The sequence below is a fragment of the Canis aureus genome, chromosome 6, assembly GCF_053574225.1.
Source record: "Canis aureus isolate CA01 chromosome 6, VMU_Caureus_v.1.0, whole genome shotgun sequence".
Classification (NCBI taxonomy): Eukaryota; Metazoa; Chordata; class Mammalia; order Carnivora; family Canidae; genus Canis; species Canis aureus.
The window spans coordinates 17,302,179-17,314,014 of NC_135616.1; the positions used below are offsets into that span (position 1 = coordinate 17,302,179).

Genomic DNA, 11,836 nt, shown 5'->3' on the forward strand with positions numbered 1-11,836 from the left:
AAGAAAATGCCAATACAGGAAGGAGACGGAGAGGATTAGAAAAAAGTCGGAGTTCAGCACTGAGTATTCTCCTAGGCCATTTTAAAGTTCTCCAAAATCATGATAACTTAATTCCTGTGTCAATAAGGGTTTTGCTGACTTTCTGTCTAGTGGCAGAAAAAAGAGCAAGGCCAAGCTTCCTCCTAAAGGGCAAAAATCTCGTGTTTTAGTCCAGAGGTGACTTGACCGAGAACATGAAAGAATGGCTCGCAGCTATTCGGATCTGTGTCCGAGCTCGTCAGCCCATCGTGGGGACAGGAGTGATTCATTTGCCACCTCTCTACTTTCTGTCTCTTTCCTGTGTTTCTCCTCCTCCTCCTCTCGCTCCTTCTCCCTCTGTCTTTCTTTGCATCTCCCGACTTTGGGGGTGACTCTTGGCCCACGCAGATGCCGTTTCCTCACTTTGTCTCAAAAACCTTGTCGCCTTCCAATTTTCTCACAAATTTCTTTATGCCTTTGGGCAGCCACCCTGTTTCATTCCAGTTTCTACTTGTGCTAAGTGACAGATGGATTTCCCACATCCTGGCTGGAAAAGAAAAGCAATTTGTTTGAAGATCGGTTCACTTAGGTGTCGATAATAATAAAGGGGAAATAATGTCACGGTGTCTAATTGAGACAGAGTATGAAATCACTACCCTCGTGATCACTGAGGGGGAAGCAAAGTTGAAGCCCTTAGAGGGTATTTATTTGAAAGGCGTCGTGGCTCGAAGATTTGACCATGGTGACGAAGAGGCAGGGAAATAAAGCAAACCAAGTTTTTCTTGCTTGGATGGAGGTTTATTATCCTGCTCGTGTGAAGTCTGGGCCAGCAGTGCCGACGGTTTTGACTACCCTTCCGTGTTCCTCTGCACTTGGGCAGGGAAGATATTGAGATGGGCCAGCTTGCTCACGTGACCTGGACAGGACAGAGACCTCTTTTGGGAAACAAGTGCTTGAAGTTTCTGATGGTGCAAATAACAAAGCTACTTACATTTCAAATTTATTTGTGAAAGCACGTTAAACCCAGTTTTAGACACGAATATTTACACTTTTGAGTATGTGGCCCAGAAGAGTGAAGGCGATTCCAGAAAGTGCTTCATGTAATCAGTTTATGCCCATATGGAAAGCTCCAGGGCAGCCCACAGATGATGCTAGCACAATCCAGTTGGCACCTTCCCCGGTTCCTCCCTCCCAGTCTCTCCTCCCCCTCCTCATTACCACACTACTGTTTCCCCAGTTTCATGAGAAGAAAGAAAGGTGAAGAGGAACTGGTGGCTGGACGGCCCTTATGACTTTGCCAATTTTCTCTTCTCACTGCCTGTCTTCCTCCCCAAATATGGAGCTAAATTAGAAGGTATGTAAGTGTTTCCCTCTCATATGAGGCTGAAATACAGGGTTCTAACTTATCTCCTGGGTATCAGTAGGGACGTTTTTGGTCCTGAGGGACAGAAACTCCAATTTCTCATGGTTTCACCATCGAATGAACCTTTTTGGCTCCTGTATTTGTACAGTCTCTAAGTTAGGGTGCCTTCAGGTGTCTCCAATGGCCCAGTAGTATAAATCAGGACCCACGTCTTTCTTTCTTTCTGCTCCATCCACAAAATTATCTACTTCATTTTAAGACCAGCTCCTCTCATGGTCAAGAAACGGCTCCCAATGCCAGTGGAGTGGCTATATTCCTCCCTGTCCATAAAGAAAGAGCGGTGGGCCTAGGAAGAGACAAGACTGTGCATGGGTGTACACTCAAGTGAGGTTTTTCTTCTCTCTCTCTTTTTTATTTTGGGGGTGTGCATGTCAAGACCATGGAACTAAATCCCAGGCATCAACTAGATAAACTTAAGTTGTATACCTGTCCTGAAGTAATTGCTAAATTGCTACACATAGGGGATGACAGGTGCTAAATGTTTTATGCCGACAGGACCTACCCCTGGGCTGAGGGAGAATGTGGAAGGCAGAGAAGCTAAGATTACATGCTGTCATGTTGGAGGGGCTCTCCTTCATCCTATCTTTTCAGTTTTTATAAATTCAGTCTGTCTTCATCATTAAGTGTAAGAATCCATTTGTCTGGAAGGTACTATTAGGATTGGTATACATTGTCTTTATAAAATCAGCCACTGTATTATTGAATAGTTGAACTGGGTCCATAGACTCTCCATGTCCCATTGAGGGCAGTTCTGTGCCCGACGTTTCTGAAGTCCTTCTGTGGGCAGAGTAACTTTGTGGAGGGAATAAACATATGCTTCACTTGGTTTCTTAGCTATGGTACTTCTTCCTGGAACAGAATGGGCACCCTGGGAGTGAGACTATTTAGGGTCTGGCAGGTAGATAAAGCCATATAGGCAGGTGTTGGTAGCTTGAACTAAATGAATTCACTCTTTTCTGGAGTATCTGCTAGGAATCTGGACCACTGGTAGAGCAAAGCCTCTTCAGGCAGTGTGCTTCTACAGGCTGAACTGGATATTTCATGACGTTTCTCCATCCTTCCCCATCTGTTATTTTTTATTCGCACCAGAGAAGGGAAGGAAATCAATCCACTGGCACATCTACACTCAAACTTGTAAGTTTGGTTATAAAACTTGCATCTCCTTCCTGCTAGGAAGAACAGGCTGTAAGAATTCTAGGACCAAAGCAAAAATAAAATACAAAATCTGGTTATCCGATTGTTTATACTAGGTTACCCGGGAAGCAAGTGGTAAGGGTCAGGTTAATTCCCACTACTGGAGTGTGGGAGTGTGGTGGTGGTAGAGGGTTGGAAGTGCTGGAAAGGAAATGACCCTGTCAGGTGCTAGCAATATTAACTGCTTGGCTGTCAAATGGAGAGGTGAACACTAGGCCTTGCCTGCTGCTATGAGATGCTCTAGCATCCCTGGCAGTAAGGGAATGGGTTCGAATGGGATACCGTTGAATCCTGACCATCATTTTATACTTTCTCCACCTTGGACATAGACTAGGGGCCACCACACCTGCAATCACAGAACAAGGTGGCATCATCTCCACAAAAACTTCCGGGGGCCCCTGGGTTCATGTGCCAGTGCAGGCAGGTTAAGGGGGTGAAGGGTGCTAGGGGCCTGGAGGGGAGCCAGACCTCTCACATCTCCTAGGTGAAGACTCCTTCACTCATCCTCCTTACTGAAGCAGGCAGACTCAGTTTTGGGTCTCTTCTTTCTTGGAATTCCCATTTGTTCTCTTATAAACGCTTGCATCCCTTTCTTGGCTGAGTTACTTCTTTTGAGATTTCTCTTGCCAAACAACCTCTTTTTGCTTTCTCCACTCTTTCTGTAGGTATATTCATATACTTCATCACTGTGCTTGCTTGATGCGATTCTGTTTCTTTAAGTGAATTTGTCTCTGTTCTAACTTCTTATGGGTTGTTTTTCAGTTGAACTCTTCAACTCTTCTTCAGTTGAAGGCAATCTTCTTTCTGAGATCTTTGTAGGGGGCTCTTTATTTTTGACTTTCCTATCTGTCCTTGATAGGACCGTTTTCTCTGGCTTCTATCACATCACTTCCTCTTGGCTTCCTTAAGTCTTCTCCGTCAGCTTAACCTCCATGACCCACTTCACTGGGTCGATCAACTGAATGCCCACCAGCCAGGCACATGCACCATGCCTAGCCATGCCAGAGGGGGCTGGTGGGAGAGCCCTCTGCTGATGAACCTCGCCTGGAGGACCTTCTCAGGTGAGGGAGCAGCAGAGGCTCCCTGCTCTACTCCCTGTCTCTTTTCTGTCCCATGGTTTGGTGTCCTTCCTCCTGGACTCCTGCCCCTCCCTTCATCACTTTCTCTCCCTGGCTTGATCTTCCTCCCACTTACTTCTGCACTGCAGCTGTGCCTCTTGCTGGCTGGCAGGAGTGTGTTTAGAGGAAAGCACAAACCTTCCCCTCTGGGCAATGTAATGACCTCGCTAGTGACAATGTGGGTAAAGGGTACTGGATATGCCACCCCACATTATGTCACTATGGCCTGAGGATTATTTGGAGCTAAAGGCACTTAAAAACCATCCTATGAGAGAAAAACTCTTCACTTTCCCTAATTACCTAAAAATAAAGTATAAATTTCCCTGTTTGTAAAGGAAACTTATAGGTATAAAGGAAATTTCCATTTATAAAGATATCTCAGAAAGTTACCCCTTGGAGACAACTCTTACCACCCAGGGACTCACATTTTTGTAACAGACAACCTTTATTTACCACACATCTTCTCCCCTTCTCTGCTTATGACCCACCTGCTAGGACCAGAGGCCCCCCTCCCTTGTCCTTTGTTTAGCCTGGGGTGGTGTGTAAATCTCAATCATCTGGCTGCCTCCTTGAGTCTAGCCTAATTAAACTATTATTTCCTCTTGTGAATCTGTCTTTTATCAGTTTGATTCTCAGGTCCCAGTTGTTGAAAGTAGGAGGGGAGAAGGAGAAAGATTTTCCTTCCTATGGTGGCCCAAGCGATTCATTCCGAGCGGGCACCTTTGAAGATGTGGATCTTATGTGTGTATTATAAATTATTTTTATCTCTAGTCTCCATTCAAGAACAGTCTTTCATATGTATATGACTAAGGCTCTAGTTCTGCAGATGGGTCTATGTTTATACTAAGACGTGAGGTTACTGCCATCTCCAAGTGTCTTCCATACTTTCCACCTTGGACGAGGGGCATGTTGAATATTCTAGGCCGTGATTCCATCACAGATGCCTTCCCTTGAGGGCCAGTCGCTCCCCCTCAGCTTCTCCGTTACTTTCTTCTCCATTGTCAGAAAGGTGGCTTTCCATCAGGCTTTCCCTTTCTATTCAGGACAATCTCTTTTTTTTCCCACTTGGTGAAAGAAGCATTGGGAACGTGTTAGGAGAAGATGCAAAATGCGGTAATCCTGCTAAGGTTGGAGAAATCCTGACTGAGTTGCAGCAAGAAAACAGCTTGTTAAACACCAGCCGGGCAGAAGTTTTCGTCTCATTGGAACGCTACTTACTCAATGCTTGAACAGCTCTTGGAACAGCAGGAACCTGGGAGTGTCTCTGGATACAAAAGGCAAGCATGGTAGATGTTAAACTGGCATTCATTTATTGGAATCCATGTTGGATACTTCTCTCATTTCTCTCCTGGGAAGACCTTGCTGGTGGTAGCTTTGAGTTAGATACACTCATATTTCAGACACTTAGGCCTCTTGCTTAGAGGGAAGATAGGCCAGATTTGAAAATGAAGTTGATATTCCTGTCATAGCACTAACAAAAGATGTTCTCGCAAACACAGAGGGGGAGGGAGAGACGGGAGAGAGAGAGTTTTTTGTTTTTGTTTTTGTTTTCATTTTTAGCGGAGAAAAATGTCACATGCCTTTGATCCACATTTCAAAGGGTGGAGCAAAACCACAGGATGCATACATCAGTAACTGGAAGGGTGTTGCAGTCAACAAATTAATACAGACCATGTCTACCTCCCCTACATTTTGCCCTTCTTCTTGTGCATGCTATTGATTGATATACCTCAGGGAGGAGATTCTTCTGACTCAGACACTAAGCAAGTTCCTAAGGAAAATATCAGCTTTAAAAGGGAAGAGAGGAAGTAGCAGCGGCAGCAAAAAATCGCTAATCTTTCATTTATAAGAGCTACTGAACATCTGGAGAGCAGGCGGCTCCTTTAACCCCTGGAGTGCAGGAACAAATGAGCACCAAAGGGCAGCCCATGCTAATGTGGTGCCATTAATTTGAATACAATGGAGGGCCCTATAATAAACATCTCTGAAGCCATCTGGGTTTTCCTTTATACCTTGCTCGGCTCCTTGGGGGCACCAGGAGGCACAGCTTAATGGGAGAGGAAATTCTTTGGGGGCCGAAGAATAGGGAAGATATCTTTAAAGAGCACCACTTAGTTTAAAAGAAAAATGTGTAATGGCCAAAGCGAGAAACAGAAACAAAAAAAAGATCAAATAAGTCACGGGAAAAATGTTTTTAAGTATCCATGGGGGTGTTCCTGAAATTAATATTTATGTCTGTTGCTCACCCAGCATTCATAGCATTTTAAACCAAATGTCAGGGTGTGGGGGGAAGAGTAGAAGGAATCATACGCATCGGGGAATGATTAATGTGATGTTTACATTTTGGGGGAGAGTATGAGCTCTGGAATTTAGTTGAAATTGGGCAACTTTTTCTATCATGTTTCTATGGGGCACTCCATCTGAGGAGTCTTTAAGTCCATTAAAAAATAGAAATGGAGATTATAAAGCTTGTTCTCTTTCCTGTTCTCAGGGGTCTTGTGGGATAATGTCAACATGCCGGCGAGCGGCTCTGTACAGAAGCCTGAGATAAACAATCAATGTAGGAATTAAGGTGGTCCTACAGCGGTTGTAGCTGTGGCTCCAATTTTAGAAATAGAGAAATATTTCTTTTTCTTTCTTTCTTTCTTTCTTTCTTTCTTTCTTTCTTTCTTTCTTTCTTTCTTTCTTTCTTTTTTTTGGGGGCAGCGGGGAGAGGAGAGAGGAGAGAGAATCTTAGGCAGGCTCCCCACCCAGCACTGAGCCTGACATGGGGCATGATATTACAACCTTGAGATCATCACCTCGGCTGAAATCAAGAGAGGGACACTTAACCCACTGAGCCACCCAGGCGCCCGAGGAAACATTTCTAAGCATTCCCCTTTCTTCAATTCAGAAAGATTTCCCCACTCCTGCTTGAGGACCGCATGCCAGCAGCCAGGGCCTGGATCCGCCCATAGATTGGGATGACTGGCTCAGGCAAGGTTTTGAAATATTTCAAGGTAGTTGCCAACACTGAAAAGAACATCCAGATTTTTTATTTCTCTTAAAAAATAGAAATATCTGGCAACAATGGTGCCCTCAATCCAACATAGCAGAGGTCAGTGGGAGAGGAGATTGGGTGGAAACCCTAGACTTGACATCCTCTCTGGTTGCTACGCTCATCCGGGTTTGTCTACAGGCATTTGTTTGCACTACTTGTCTAGAGGAAGCTTTGGAAAGTGTATTTCAGGATGTGAGTGTAACAATCAATCAATCAGTCATCAATCAAACAAACAGATTTTAAAGAATTGGTTCTCATGACTACAGAGGCCAAGAATTCCAGCCCCAGGAGAGCTGAGAGTGTAAGTCTAAGTCTAAGTTCAAGTCTAGAGACAGGAAAAGACTGATGTCCCAGCTTGGTGACAGGTAGAGAGAAAGAATTCTTTTGGGCTTATAGATTTTTATTCTATTCAGGCCTTCAGTGGAGTCTGTGAAGCCTGCCCACATTGGGAGTCATTCTACTGATTCAGATGTTAGTCTTATTCAAAAATATCCTGACAGACACAAGACTCACTCAGAAATAACATTTAACCAAATACCTGGGCACCTCATGGGTTGACACATAAACTGAACCATCACACACACCTAATAACCTTTTAGGTTGGATGAGTAGAAAGCAGATCTCCTATTTTATTTATCTAAAACCCTGACAAGACCACTTGGTCAGGAAGGCCTCTCAACCAGACAGGTATCTAGTGTGAAGTGAGAGGGCTGGAGAGAAAAAGGTTCAAGCTGGGCAGGTCCGGTCTCAGGAAAAACCAAACCAAACACTTACTGACTCAGTGGACTTGTTTGTTTCTTTCTCAAAGTTCTCTGCGGACCTTCAGTTCTGATGTCGTAAGAGCTACTGAGTAGGTCTGAAAGGCTATGTACACCTGTGAAATCAGGATGTCCACTCGGTGAGGGCTGTAATAGTCTACTTGCTGGGACTCTGGACAATTAACTGGGCATGAGAGTCTGCCCAGGATCTGGGAGTGGAACCCAGGAATAGCGTCACGCAGGACTTTTCCAGGGAAATTCCGGTAAAAGTGACAGGCTTCCCTTTGGGGACACATGTCACTAACCATACTGGCTAAGGCTCCTTGGGTTGGAGGTATTTAAGACTGGATGAGAAGAAGCCAAGCAGAGCATTCGGGCCCTTAAAAACAGTGAGAACTATAGTCAGAATATTTGTCCAATATCTTAAAAATGGTGAAACCATTTTCACTGAAAGGGAAATTAAGGGGCACAGGTAAACCCAGTCTGTATTCATTGTGGATGAGCTGGGACTGGGAATGGCAGCTAGAGTAATTATTTTTCATCAAAAGCCTCGAAATGAAGTCGCCATGTACACAATGCTGTTATCCCATGAAACATAAGAACAATAGTATCTGTTAGCTTAGTTCTCCTTTTTGATTATTGTTTAAATATAACTATAGACAGTTGCTTTTTCCTCCTCTTATAAAAATCATTTAAAATGAATGCCCACTTGGTGGCTGATTTCCATGAGCATCAGATCTCGAAATCCTTGCCCCGTTTGCTTTTTGCAGGTGTTCCTGCCTGTTCAGCCCCCTCCTGGGCCGTGGGCATTCCTAGCAGGGCTGAGAAAGAACCAGCACAGCCGTTTCACTGTCTCTCAATGAGAAGTCCCTCTCCAGGGCCCTCGCCTACCCCCTGCCCTTCAGATGGGGAGGCCAACCTGTCCAAGTGGGCGTGAGTGGTCATGATTTAAGCAGTGCCAAGTGCGCAGCTCTCCACCGGGAGCTGAGTTCTCTGCCTCGTAGCATTCCTGGCCATCTGGGCTGGGAGACCGAGACCACCATGGCACCAGAATAACCTTGGCCAGTTCTTCCGCAACTTCTGCTTTAGGAATTGCCATGCCCAACATCGCGGCATGTGACACCAGGCGCGCGGACACCGTGTGACCTGGAAAGGCACCGTCCTATTCTCTCACCTGGAGTCCCCCTCTCTTCCAGCCCTGCCCCCACACTCACTTAACAGTCTGCCTTCCAGGCCCATGGAAGGAGCGCTTCCATACCGGGATGCACACGCACACACACTGAACACACACACATCGAATGCCTATCTTCCTCAGAGGAGGGAAGGGGCTCCCCACTATGGCACGTGAGGCAATAACTCACTACATCCTGCAAGGGAGCAAGGGGTAGTCAGGCTGGAGAGAGGGTTTGGTGTGGTCTCAGGGAAGGAACACTCTGGGGGTTATTTTGCTGAGCCTGGGACTCTTAATGCACATGTTCTCAGTTACCATTACTCTCTTTGTCTTCATGAGCAAATTTCTTCTTTCAGCCTCTCTGCCGGCCCTGGTCAGGAACCACACACACCTAGCTATTTCCCCCAAAGAGTCCAACCATCACTAAACGTATTATCTTTGTTTCATATTGGATTTGATGGCCTTTCATGATCTTTCAAGTTGAATATATCCTTAAGGCTACTAAATGATTACAAAAAAAAAAGTGTGTGTGTGTGTGTGAGAGAGAGAGAAAGAGAGAGAGTGGCAGGGGGGCATATGTTTCATCTCTCCTGCTACTACCCTAATCCAAGCTACTGAATTTGTCAATGGGATGAGCAATGGCCTTCTACATTGTCTTTCTGCTCTGGCTTTGCCTTCTTCAGTCTATTCTCTTCATAGAAGCCAAAGTGATTTTTCAAAAATGCAAACTGTATCTTTCCAACTTCAATGAACTGAACAAATACTTACTGACCTCCTACTATGTGTCAGGCACTGTTCCAGGTGATAGGAATATCATGGTGAATGAGACAAAGACCCTACTCTCTGTCCTTAGGAGATTTACATTTTAATGGCTCCCACAGTTCTTAGGATAAGTGTCATGAGCTTTAAAATGATTGATCACACAGTGATGCCTGATTGGGCCTCTGCCCAAATCCCTAGCTTCTTGCACCTCTCTTTCTAGCCCACACTGCCTCCACCACACTGGGATGTGTCAGGAGCCTCTCTCCTCAGGGTCTTCATGTGGGCTGTTGGCCTTTCCTACCCCATCACTTGCGTTACTTTGAGGCTATATGTCTTTCACATCTCAGCTCACCATCCTTTGCTCGGTGATTTCTTCTATAGCCCTTCCGATCTATATGACGTTCCCCCTTTGACAGTCTTTCTCTTAGCACCTTTCCAATTTCTTTTCTAACACTTATTACACAATAAATTCCATGATCCTCCTACTATATAACTAATGTCTGTTTTCCCCACTAGACTGCAAGCCTTTGGCTAGTAGAAATCTGGTCTGTTTTGTATTTTATTTTATCATCTTTCAAGTAGTGTTCAGCAAACATTTGGAAAATGAATGAATGAATAAGAAAAGTGAAAAGTTCAGACAAACCAAAAGTGACTTTGTAGATATATCATAGAAACATTTAGATTTTCACAGAATTCCTCAAGTTTTAATCTTTTTCTTTTCTCCTTTTTTTCTTATTTTAAGGGGGAATATTTATCCAAAATCATATTTCATGACTGTCAAGAGCAAGAGGAGTCTGAGATTTTACCTACTTGCAAACTAACAAGTTAGCCTGTCATAGTTTGATGGATTCTGGCAGAAGCCATGAGACTTCTGGGTCAGAGGCAATGGACTTTATTATCCACAGAACAGTAAGCAGCATAAGTACCAGTTTCCCTTCTGTTCATGTCCCACAGGGTGATGGGGGTGGGCCCAGAGGGATATGTTACAAGAGAGGATCCTGAGCATAGGGAACTTGAATCTTTTATAATGGACAGTAAACATACTCGTCCTCTCCTCCAGAGGAAGATTCTACCTTTATCTTTTAAGACTGTAAGTAAATCTGCCTTTTGTTCTGTGGGGAGACGCTGTCTCTATCTTCCAAGGCTATTTGCTCCACAAACACCCTGGAAAATAGTCTGGGAGGAAGGCATTTAGTGCATTGCTCACAAAAAGTGCAGAAACATGACAGATCTATGGAGAATTTCCTCTAACAATATCCATCCCTCCTTTTTACACCATCTTAGCTTCTGGTGAACTTTCTCTGAGTAATGCTAATCCTTCAGCTGTTGTGATTAATCTGACAGAGGCGGGGACCAGCTCCAATCAATTTGTCCCATGCAGTATTAAGTCCATTATCAATAGGACAGTTTTAAGCAGCAGGATGAGAGCAGCCTGCAATATTTACCTCAACCAGGGCCCTAGTGTCTTGCATCCAACCTGCTGAGCAAATCCTGTAAAACCTACAGCATTTGACTTGGAAAGTCAGGTGACTTTCTCCTCAAGTTTCTGAATTAAACTTTCCTCTTGGCCTGGGGAATTAATCCAGGCAGGGAAGCTATATTGGTAATTGACAGGCTTTGCCTAGGCCCACAAAGAAAAGGTTGAGGGCAACTCCCTTATCAGTAACAATCCTGGCCAATGAGTTGAGGTTGACTTCAAGGCCTTCAAGATCCAAAGAAGCATCGCTAATTCCTTCAGCTAAAGTCAGAGACACATTTTGGATCTGCCTTTTGTTCTGGAGGGAGACCCTATCGATCTTCCAAGACTGCTTCACGAACACTCTGGAAAATAGTCTGGGAAGAAGGCATTTAGTATATTACCCACAAGAAGTGCAAAAACATTACAGACACATGGAGAGTTTCCCCCTTTCCTAATTTAATGATTCCTATTGTAGGGAAAACTGCCCTTGGGGCATGCTTAAATAACGAGGCAGTTATCTCTCCTGGAAGTTCTCCCAAATAATCAAGGATAGCCTCACTTTGGAGAGAGTTCCATGGTCATATGAGGGCTATGTGATATGCTGGGGACATTTCCTTAAATATTGGACCTGAAGTTTCCTATGACTACCTCTAAGGTGCAAAGTAGAACCCGGCTTCCACACTAGGAGTACAGTTCCAGGAGTGTCCGTAGTCCCCTTGCCTAGAAAGCATTATTTATTTTTGATGCCCTCTGTTCCTCTCAGATGAAATCTGTATCAATAGGAGGGCAGAGGCCAACGATACTTCCAACTTGGTCTCCCAACTGACCGGTGAGCCTTAAAGTTCACAGTTCAGTTTAAATGAGTCTGCTCCTTGTTTCTGGCCTGAGCCCAA

At 44.6% G+C, this 11,836-nt stretch overlaps 1 long non-coding RNA gene across 1 annotated transcript in view; it reads left to right on the forward strand.

The window, feature by feature from the left end:
* Positions 1-5,025, forward strand: part of LOC144315137 (uncharacterized) — a 67,791-nt gene extending 62,766 nt beyond the window's left edge. Inside the window, exons 3-4 of the long non-coding RNA XR_013380913.1 lie at positions 1,256-1,372; positions 4,832-5,025. This is a non-coding gene — a long non-coding RNA (uncharacterized LOC144315137). The remainder of the gene's footprint in view (positions 1-1,255; positions 1,373-4,831) is intronic.
* The last annotated feature ends 6,811 nt before the right edge of the window (positions 5,026-11,836 follow it).